The sequence below is a fragment of the Microcebus murinus genome, chromosome 5, assembly GCF_040939455.1.
Source record: "Microcebus murinus isolate Inina chromosome 5, M.murinus_Inina_mat1.0, whole genome shotgun sequence".
Taxonomy (NCBI): domain Eukaryota; kingdom Metazoa; phylum Chordata; class Mammalia; order Primates; family Cheirogaleidae; genus Microcebus; species Microcebus murinus.
The window spans coordinates 37,223,392-37,235,747 of NC_134108.1; positions in this window are offsets into that span (position 1 = coordinate 37,223,392).

Here is a 12,356-nt window from a genome sequence, read left to right on the forward strand (position 1 = left end):
TGACTTTGATTTTTAGTTTGTTCTGTTGGGACCTAGTACAGAAGCTTAGGCCAAAACAATGACCTCCTATAATTTTTATTTGATACCAGTAAATGTCAAATACTGTCATATGCTACAATTTCTAGGTAGGCTTTTAAGAGCCTGAATAGACACTCTCATGTTTGCAAAGTAAAATAATAAGTTTAACCATGTGCTATAATTACAGTGAATTTTTTTGTCAGTATAAGATTCCCTAAAAAATAGGCTAAAACATATGGCAAATCACACTACGTCTGATCCAGCCAGTTACATTTCTACATGAAACATTGAGACTGTATATGTGTGATATTGTGATTTAAAATAGGAAATATCTATTTGGTCGTCATTCCCATTCCTGGCATAGATCTTCTAAAGCCCTTGCCATTTCCTATGTGATAAGATTCATAAAGATGAAAGGAAGGCCTTTTGTTATTCGTAATAAGCCTATTTCAATCATACCTGAGTTCATGTAATGAGGTGACTTTTGGAAAAGCCCTAAGGATGGAGGGATGGTTGATAGGGGAGCCAACCATATCATAATTAGAGGTTTGGAACTTTGTGGAAGTAGTCCCAACTGCAGGGGGGGAAAAGTTGCTGAAGGTTGAGCTAATCACCAAGGGCCAATGATTTAGTCAATCATGCATACATAATGAAACATCTATAAAACCCGAAAAGAAAAGGTTCAGAGAGCTTCCCGGTTAGTGAACAAGAAGACATTCATGTGACAGAAGGGTGGTGTACACCTACTCTATGGGGCAGAAACTCTTGCACTTGGGACCTTTCCAAACATTGGCATAAATATTTCCTCATCTGGCTGTTCATTTGTATCCTTTAAAATATCCTTGTAATAAATCAGCAATAGTAACTAAATTCTTTTTCTGAGATCTGTGAGCCACTCTAGCAAATCATCAAACCTCAGAATGGGGTTATAGGAACCCTGGAATTGTGGCCATGATGGACAAAAATTAGGGGTAACCTGGGGACCTACTGCTTGTGTTTGATGTCTGAAGTGGGAGCAGTCTATGAGGACTGAGCCTTTAACTTGTAGGATCTGAGGCACTCTCCAGGTAGGTAGTGTTAAAGTTGAGTTTAATTGTAGGACACCCAGTCTTTGTCCCCTGCGAGTTGGAGAATTGCTTGATTTGGGAAAAAAAACTTCACATACTTTAGTGACCAGATATGAAGTATGACAATGTTAAGAGAGGTGTGAGTATATAGAAGAAAAAAATCATTTCTTTGTTTTTTCTGACACAATATGATAAAATACACTTTAATACATGAAAAGTTAAATTGATATTAGCTTCCTAATGCCTAAATATGTCTCAACCCTCTCTTGTTTCTGAGAAAAGATTATATAATCAAATAAGTTTTATCATGTACTTACAAACTGAATGCCTTGAATTAAATTATTAAGAAGGGAAGTAGAGCAGATGGGAGGATCAAGATAGTGGACGAGAAACACCACCACACAGAGTGTCTCTGCAGAAAAGAGAGATTCTAGCAGAAATTAGAAAAAAGATGCAAGAAGACTAGCATACAGAGGACTAGGGCCGGAAAGAGGGGTACCTGAGACCCCAGGAGACTCCATGAGAGGAGGCTGCAGAGGAGAACTGGAAGCTGAGACTGCAGGACCAGCCCAGAGACCAGCAGAAAGGGTAGGTGGATAAATCACCTTTCCCCTCCCCTGCATTTGGGACTGCTGGTAGGCTCCCCAGCAGGTGGAGAGACTTGCAGACACCAGCCCAGAGACGGCCGCTGCCAGCTAGCGGTGAGCCTGTAGCAGACGTGGCACCAGGCTCCCAACTCCCTCCCGGCACCTCTGTGTGCACAGACCCGAGCCACGCGGCAGGCGCCAAATTGCCTCCTCCTCCCCTCCGCCAAGCCTCCAAGACCTAGAAGAAAAATTCACTAAAGAAATGGACACAATGAAGAAAAGTTTAACTGAACTCCTGGAAATGAAGAATCAATTCACGGAATTACAAAATACCGTAAAAATACCGTTTGAGGCTTTTGGAAAGCCTCAAAAAAAGGGTAGATCAAACAGAAGAAAGAATCTCAGAGATTGAGGATAACACCCTCCAACTAAATAAAACCATCACAGAGATAGAGCAGAGAAAAAAGAGAAAAGAGCAAAGCCTACAAGAGATGTGGGATTATGTGAAGAAACCTAATGTGAGGGTCATAGGGTTACCAGAAGGGGAAGAAGACAACACTCAAGGGTTGGACAAGCTGTTTGAAGATATAATAGAGGAAAATTTCTCAGGCCTTGCTCAAAATCTCGATATACAAGTTCAAGAAGCTCAGAGGACCCCTGGGAGATTCAATGCAAACAGGAAGACGTCTTGACATGCAGTCATCAGACTGACCAAAATATCAACTAAAGAGGCCCTTCTAAGAGCTGTAAGAAGAAAGAAGCAAGTGACATACAAGGGAAAGCCAATTTGAATAACACCAGACTTCTCTACTGAGACTTTACAAGCAAGGAGAGACTGGGGCCCCATTCTCACTCTTTTGAAACAAAACAATGCCCAGCCTAGAATCTTATTCCCTGCAAAACTAAGCTTCATATATGAAGGAGAAATAAAGACATTCTCAGACAAGTGAAGTCTCAGAGAATTCACCAAGACAAGACCAGCCCTACAAGAAGTACTCAAAACAGTAATACGCACGGAATACCATAATAAAAACTCACGAATATAAAAACAACCAAAACCCAAAGATTAAAGACCAGATAATACAATGGCTCAAGAGAGAAATCAAAGCAACAACATCCAACCCAACAGAATGAACAGTAATCTACTTTCCCTATCAGTTCTCTCAATAAATGTGAATGGCTTAAACTCTCCACTCAAGAGACATAGGCTGGCTGAATGGATAAGAAAATACAGGCCAAGTATATGCTGTCTTCAGGAAACACGTCTAGCCTGCAAGGATGCATATAGACTAAAAGTAAAAGGGTAGAGATCAGTATTACAGGCAAGTGGAAGCCAAAAGAAGGCTGGCGTGGCAGTTCTAATTTCAGACGATTTAGTTTTTAAACCAACAAAAGTAGTGAAAGACAAAGAGGGTCATTATATAATGGTGAAGGGCACACTTTAACAAGAAGAGATAACAATTTTCAATATATATGCACCCAACCTTGGTGCACCCAGTTTCATAAAGCAAACCCTACTGGAGCTAAGCAAATGGATTAATAGCAACTCCATAATTACTGGAGATTTCAACACCCCACTGACGGCACAAGACAGATCCTCCAAACAGAAAATTAATAAAGAAATAATGAATTTAAACAATACCCTGGAACAATTGGGTCTGACTGACATCTACAGGACATCCTACCCCAAATCCACTGAATATACGTTCTTCTCATCAGCTCAAGGGACATTCTCTAAGATTGACCATATCCTAGGACACAAAGTAAATCTCAAGAAATTTAAAAAAATAGAAATCATACCATGTACCTTCTCGGATCACAGTGGAATAAAACTAGAAATCAACCCTAACAGAAACTCACATTTCTACACAAAAACATGGAAATTAAACAACCTCCTACTAAATGATTACTTCATAACTGAAGAAATCAAGATGGAAATAAAAAAATTCTATGAAGAAAATGACAATGAAGAGACAAGTTATCAAATCCTCTGGGACACTGCTAAAGCAGCTCTGAGAGGAAAGTTTATCTCCATAAATGCCTATAACCAAAAGACAAAAAGATCACAAATAGACAATCTAATGAAATGACTCAAAGAGCTGGAAAAAGAAGAATAGACCAACCCCAAAGCAAGCAGAAGAAGTGGAATCAACAAGATCAAATCAGAAGTAAACGAAATTGAAAACAGGGAAACTATTCAGGAGATTAATAAAACAAAAAGTTGGTTCTTTGAAAAAATAAACAAAATTGACACACCATTGACTAAGCTAACGAAAAGCAGAAAAGAGAAATCTCTAATAATCTCCATCAGGAACAAAAAAGGAGATATCACAACTGATCCCAAAGTGATATAAGATATAATTTATGAATACTACAAAAATATTTATGCACACAAACTGGAAAATGTGGAGGAAATGGACAAATTTCTAGAAACACACAGCCTCCCTCGGCTCAACCAGGAAGAAATAGATTCCCTGAACAGACCAATCTCAACAGCTGAAATAGAAACAGCAATTAAAAATCTCCCTAAAAAGAAAAGTCCCGGTCCAGATGGTTTCACACCCGAATTTTACCACACTTAAAAAGAACTAGTTCCTATCTTGCAGAAACTATTCGACAACATTGAGAAGAACGGAAACCTTCCCGACACCTTTTATGAAGCGAATATTACTCTGATACCAAAACCAGGAAAGGATACAACAAAAAAATAAAACTATAGACCAATATCCCTAATGAATATAGATGCAAAAATTTTCAACAAAATCTTAGCTAACCGAATCCAGACGCTTATCAAAAAAATAATCCATCACGATTGAGTGGGCTTTATCCCAGGGATGCAGGGATGGTTCAACATATGTAAATCTATAAATGCAATTCATCACATAAACAGAAGCAAAAACAAAGACCACATGATTCTTTCAATAGATGCAGAAAAAGCTTTTGACAAAATTCAACACCCTTTCATGATACGAACACTTAAGAAAATAGACATAGAAGGGACATACCTAAAAATGATACAAGCTGTATATGACAGACCCATAGCCAACATCATACTGAATGGGGAAAAATTGAAATCATTCCCACTTAGAACTGGAACCAGACAAGGCTGCCCACTATCTCCACTTCTGTTCAGTATAGTGCTGGAAGTCTTGGCTACAGCAATCAGACAGGAAAATCGAATTAAAGATATCCAAATAGGGGCAGAAGAGATCAAGCTTTCACTGTTTGCTGATGATATGATATTAAATCTAGAAAACACCAAAGATTCAACCAAGAAACTCCTGGAACTGATCAATGAATTTAGTAAAGTCTCAGGATACAAAATCAATACACAGAAATCAGAGGCATTCATATACACCCACAACAATCAAATTGAGAACCAAATCAAAGATTCAATTCCCTTCACAATAGCAACAAAGAAATTAAAGTACCTAGGAATATACTTAACCAAGGAGGTAAAAGACCTCTACAGGAAGAACTATGAAACACTGAGGAAGGAAATAGCAGAGGATGTAAACAGATGGAAATCCATACCATGCTCATGGATTGGCAGACTCAACATCATCAAAATGTCTATACTACCCAAACTGATCTACAGATTCAATGCAATACCTATTAAACTCCCATCAGCATTCTTCACAGATATAGAAAAAATAAGTTTACACTTCGTATAGAACCAAAGAAGACCCCGAATATCAAAAGCAATTCTAGGCAACAAAAACAAAATGGGAGGCATTAATATGCCAGATATCAAACTATACTACAAAGCTGTAGTAATTCAATCAATATGGTATTGGCACAAAAATAGGAATATTGACCAGTGGAACAGATGCGAGAATTCTGATATAAAACCATCCTCATATAGCCATCTAATCTATGAAAAAGCAGACAAAAACTTACGCTGGGGAAAAGAATCCCTTTTCAATAAAGGGTGCTGGGAAAACTGGATAGCCACTTGTAGAAGGCTGAAACAGGATCCACACCTTTCACCTCTCACAAAAATCAACTCACGCTGGATAACAGACTTAAACCTAAGGTATCAAACTATTAGAATTCTAGAGGAAAAAGTTGGAAACACTCTCCTAGACATCGGCCTAGGCAAAGAGTTTATGAAGAAGTCCCCAAAGGCAATCACAACAGCAACAAAAATAAATAAATGGGACATGATCAAACTACAAAGCTTCTGCACAACCAAAGAAATAGTCATGAAAGTAAACAGACAACCTACAGAATGGGAGAAAATTTTTGCATCCTATGCATCCGATTAGGGACTGATAACTAGAATATACTTAGAACTCATGAAAATCAGGAGGAAAAAAATCAAATAACTATATTAAAAAGTGGGTAAAGGACTTGAACTGAAACTTTTCTAAAGAAGACAGAAGAATGGCCAACAAACATATGAAAAAATGCTCAACATCTCTAATCATCAGGGAAATGCAAATCAAAACCACAATGAGATATCACTTAACTCCAGTGAGAATGGCCTTTATCAAAAAGTCTCCGAACAATAAATGCTGGCGTGGATGCGGAGAGAGAGGAACACTCCTATACTGCTGGTGGGACTGCAAACTGGTTCAACCTCTGTGGAAAACAATATGGAGTTACCTTAAAGCGATACAAGTGAATCTACCATTTGATCCAGAAATCCCATTGCTGGGCATCTACCCAAAAGATCCAATGACACTCTACAAAAAAGACACCTGCACTCAAATGTTTATAGCAGCACAATTCATAATTGCAAGCCTGTGGAAACAGCTCAAGTGCCTATCAATCCAAGAATGGATTAATAAAATGTGTTATATGTATACCATGGAGTACTATTCAGCTCTAAGAAACAATGGTGATATAGCACATCTTATATTTTCCTGGTTAGAGCTGGAACCCACACTATTAAGGGAAGTTTCCCAAGAATGGAAAAACAAGCACCACATATACTCACCAGCAAATTGGTATTAACTGAAAACAGCACCTAAGTGGTCACATAGGTACTACAGTAATAGGGTATTGGGCAGGTGGGAGGGGGAGGGGGGCGGGTATATACATATATAATGAGTGAGATGTGCACCATCTGGGGGATGGTCATGGTGGAGACTCAGACTTGTGGGAGGAAGGGAGGAAATGGGCATTTATTGAAACCTTAAGATCTGTACCCTCATAATATGCTGAAATAAAAAAAATACAAAAAAAAAAAAGAAGGGAAGTAGGTTGACTTTGATAGGCCAAATGTCATAAAGAATTTTGAAGGAGAAAAATTGGAAAGAATATGAGAAAGGCCTAATATACTTTATTATTTTAAACAATTTAAGTAGCATCTGTTGATAATAGACTATATATACTACATTCAATGTTTAGAAATGATTAATTAACCAATATTACTGGTAAATACTGTGATCAGGTGCTATCATCAGTACTATGATTAATATTGGTTAATATTACTTAAGGAATATCATTGACAAGTACTATTGATGGCATTATTTGTTTGAATTGGTATGTCATTGTCAAATCATACATTTATTCGTAACCCTGGAACTCAAGTGGAAGTGAGTATTCTACTAAAAGATATTTTGAAATGATATACCCATACTTACTATGAATTATTGACCATTGGTCACTGAGGCTGGACAGAAAGAGCTGTAGCATCACAGATTCATTCCTGATAACAAATAAATTAAGTGCCTAGCAATTCAAGACAGATTAGGAAAAAGTAAAACTCTCCATGCCCTTCAATTCCTAAACATCCAGTGTTTATTTCTTTTTTTTTTTTTTATAGTAGTAGTGATGGGCAGTATAAAGACCAGGTCAATGAACATATAGTATTTCAAATAAAATGTGGGTAAAAGACTGTCAACTTAGCAACTGGGCTCAGAGTACAATGATATCCAATTATAACATAGAAGGAGAAGATGATACTGGGGATATACTGGATTTGAGCAACAAAACTAAGGTCAAGAAAAGAGGGAAGAAGTCCAAATTGAACTAGAGGAGAGAACGAGAGAACTCTGATCCACTCTGGTTATCATTCAGCTATCAGTGAGGGAGAATATACGTTTCCATCAGAAATCCATTAAAGAATTTTTATACTGATTTATAGTATTTGTACTAACAGATGAATAAGTTTGTAAAATATTTATATATTAAAATATATAGGCCGGGCGCTGTGGCTCACGCCTGTAATCCTAGCTCTTGGGAGGCCGAGGCGGGCGGATTGCTCAAGGTCAGGAGTTCGAAACCAGCCTGAGCAAGAGCGAGACCCCGTCTCTACTATAAATAGAAAGAAATTAATTGGCCAACTGATATATATATAAAAAATTAGCCGGGCATGGTGGCGCATGCCTGTAGTCCCAGCTACCCGGGAGGCTGAGGCAGAAGGATCACTCGAGCCCAGGAGTTTGAGGTTGCTGTGAGCTAGGCTGACGCCACGGCACTCACTCTAGCCTGGGCAACAAAGCGAGACTCTGTCTCAAAAAAAAAAAAAAAAATATATAAATGTGTGTGACATACCCATGCACACAATACACAGAACTCCATGATTTCTTTTGCATAAAAAAGTAAAATATGTAAAGCCAGAGTTTTATTTCACTCATTCTCAAGAATGTTTTTGTCATCTTCATACAAATTTATAAATTAAGGAAATATTTCATGCCTTGTTGTATCTGAGAATTGAACTGTTTGTAATCCACTTTAATAAGAAAATCAAGATTCTGACTGCCAGGCAAAGTAAAGCCTGATAAACTGCAAAGAATGCTGTATTATGGCTATTTATTCCTTAACTAGGACTGCAAGTTCCAAGAGAAGATTAGACATCCTTGTTTTTGGTCATGAGCAGCCATCTCCCTTCTTTGAGTAGCAGCATCCCCACTTCATTGTAGGGACTTTATTTTATTAAATATGTGTAATCTATGCCTTGTTTTCTTCTTGCATGGTAGACAGCTGACAAAAACCTGAATAATTGGCACTTCTGTTCTAGTACTTAGACTCTTAATTGGAAAGACATAAACATGAAAAAAGTGTTGGAACACATTCATTTTAACCATAGCCAGAGTTCAGGAATTCCTGAGGTTTATACCACTAGAGCTCCTCTGGTTCCTGCTATTTTAATAAGCCTGTTTCCTTCTCTAATTTTCTGCCTATTAGGTGAGCAAACCTCAATAAAGTACATTTCATTTTTTCTCAACTTAGCCAAGATTAGTTTCAGTTGCTTTTAACCAAATACCTTAAATTACACATTAAATAAACAACTCATTTTTCAAAATATGTTTGAGACTGAAGATTCAAAACATATTTGCAACACTTGTGTTTCATCAACAAATAAGACATAATTTCCCCCCATCACAATATATTGAAAGCCAATATATTGGAAACTAACACAATAAAACTCCTGAGTGCTAAATCTTGGAATAAATACTCTCATCAGCTTCCAACTTTTGCAATCTGCTTTCAATAGCACTGACATAAAATGTTAGAATTACTGTCAAAATTAATAGACTTTGCATCACTCTAATGGTAAGCATGTACTTAGTACCTGACCATTAATTAGATAGCCTTCAGGAAAATGAACTGTTCACCGAAGAAAATAGTAACATCACAGAAAAATGGAGAAATAATTAACAAATCCCAAGTTTGGGGGCATTTAACAATGTTAAATGTTACCTGCCAATTGACATTTTAGTTCAAGAACACTGAAAGACCATTATGCAAACAGATGTTCGAAGGTGGTAACTTTTAAAAAAGTTACTACATGAGAAGTCTTTCTCAGACTCAAATTACTTTTTAATATTAATGAACAAATTCAAATAATTTTAGTACTGCTCTTATAGTTTCAAGTAGCACCTTTCTCTTATAAAACAACTTCTTCACTTATCTACTATAGCTAGCTCTCTACTTGTGGTGACTTTAATAGTTTGAAAAAAATTTTTCCTGCCTATTTGCATTCAGAAATTGTTATATCCAATTCTCTATAAAAGGGACCTAAAAATTATTTGCAGAGTATTATTATTTGAAGTTTTGATGGATGTCAGGAGTATGGGAAGGGGAGGATGATTTGTCTGTTTAGGAAGAACAAACTTCACTCACACTTTCTCTCATATGATCTGTGAACATAGAAATGTTTCACCTCTGGAATATCAAGTTCAAAATTGAGCTTGCTGACTTCAGCCTTGTAACATTCCAGTGCACTCATTTGGTTAATTTCAGCATTAGGTTTTTCCAACCTCATCATGACTTTCAGTATCAGCCTTCCTCTACATCCTTATTCATTGGATTACAAATATCTACTGAATGCCCACTCTGCACTAGACCAGGTTCTAGGCACTGGGAATAAGATATGGAATAAGACATATAGGACATTTTCTTGAGGACATTAAAATTTTAGAAAGGGAGGCATATAAAAAATAAGTATGTCATAATTTGGGGTGGAAATGAATGGTATTAAAAAGTTTAGCTGAAAAAAGATAAAGAAAAGTGATGGAATATATATGGCTCTTTTAAAAAGAGTGTAATAATTAGCCCTTGCCACAATATTGCTGCGAAATAAAATAACTTCAAAATTTCAGTGTCTTATGACATAAGTATCTGCAGGCTAGCTGAAGTTTGGTGGTTCAGGCTGGGCTTTATGGGGATCCCGGCTACAGGTTGGATCCAGTTTTACTCTACATGTTTTTCAATCCACTTAAGTCAGCAGCTACTGTGCATGTTTTCATGGTAAAGGGTAGAAATATAAGGGAAAGACCAATTGAACAATCACATTTTGGCCCTTTGTTTTATCAAGTCTACTAATATTCCATTTGCCAAACCACGTCTCATGGCCAAACCCAAAAGTGAGGAGCAGAGAAGTACACTCTGCCCACCATAGGTTGGAGATGTATAAAGTTAACACAGTGGAGTGAAGAATTGTGACCAATTATTTAATCCATCATTTTGAGTGAAAAGAGGAAATGTCTTTGAAATTCCACTCAAGATCTGAATTAGGCCAATGAACAAGTAATGTGAAAAACTGAGAACAGAATGTATGTGGTAGTGAAAGCAGCACAAATTGAAAGAGCAATTATTTACAAGGTTTTGCAGAAATATCAAGGAGAGAAGACAATGACTCATGCCAGGGTGTTAACAGTACAGGTGGCGAGAAGTAGAATTCTGAATACATATCCAGAATATCGGCAGGACCAATATTACATGATGAGGGTTTAGATATGAGATGTGAGAGAAAGAGAAGAATCAAAGATAACTGCTAAATTTTTAATCTGAGCAATTTAGTCATGGATATGGCATTTACTAAATGGAAAGAACTGAAGGAAGAACTGTGTTTTTGATAAAGATGAAAAATCTGTTTTACATAACCTAAGTTTGAGGTGTTTTGTGACATACAAAGAGATGTTAAGTGTTAGGAGAGCAGAAACAGAAGAGGTTGGTGTTGGAGTTATCAGCAAATAGATGGTGCTTAAAGAGATCACTTAGGGAATAAAAAAGAAGAGGTTCAGTGATTCAGCTCCGGGTGCTTCCAAAATTATTCAGAAAGAAGAGATAAAACAGGAAAGCAAGACTGAGGAGTGACTGGTAAGGTAGTAATAAATCCAAAAATGTGTGGTGGTTTGGAACCCACGTAAAGAAAGAATTTTAAGAAAGAATGAGTCTTTCTTGGTCTTGTTGCTAAAGGATCAAGAAAGATGAAGATGAGAAGTATTTATTGGTACTTGGCAAGATAAAATTTATGAGTGCCTCTCTCACAGGGACAATTTCTATGGTGTGTTGTGGATGAAATCTTGTTGGAATGAGTTAAAAAGAGAGAATGAGAGGTAAAATAAGCTAGAATATTTAGCTCTTTGGAATTTTGCCAGCCTTTAGCCTCTTCAACCTTCACTTTATTTCCTCTTCATATTAGATCATATGTTCACAGTTTCCAATCAGTTTAATTTCCTTGCTATCTTGCTTTTTCACTTGAATACCAACAGCTCCCCCAAAACTTGACCAATATAACTACCACCTTTTCATTTCTATATTTGAGCAGTTGAGCACTGCTGAGGGAAATCACAGACTTACATAGACTGGTGCCTTGAAAAATTCATACCATCAATACCATCTGTCATTCTCCCTGTGTTCTCTTAGTTATTTGTATAGATATATTCCACACATCTATAATTTACTTGGTCTACATATATTCTTACTTTTATAATCCTCTCATGAGGAAGAAGTATCCCTTATAATTTATCTATCTCAGTCTTATATTTTATAAGTCCCTTATAATTTATCTATCTCAGTCTTTCCCCATTGCCTCTGTAATCTTGCTCCATTAATTATCTCTTCTTTCTTCAAGGCCATCCTCCTCAATGACTACTTTCCATCGACATTTAAATATTCTCATTTACTTTTCAGTTACTTTTCATCATAATTTTAATATTTCCTCATCTCTCTTTCAGATCCAATCTTTCACTCTTCTCCCTCCAATGTCCATATTTTTTTAAAGGATTTTCTCCACTCGCCATGGCATATTTTGTCTCCAATTTCCAATTTTTTGCAGTCTGGATGCCACTTTCTCCATCAGTCCGTTAAAACTTTCTTGTGATTGTAATCAGTGACTTTACTAAATCTCACAGCCCTTTTGGAAACCTTGTCTAATCTGCTTTTTTCCCCTAACATTGGACACCACTGTATAGTTACTGAAATGTTCTTTAGTGTTGGCTCTGGT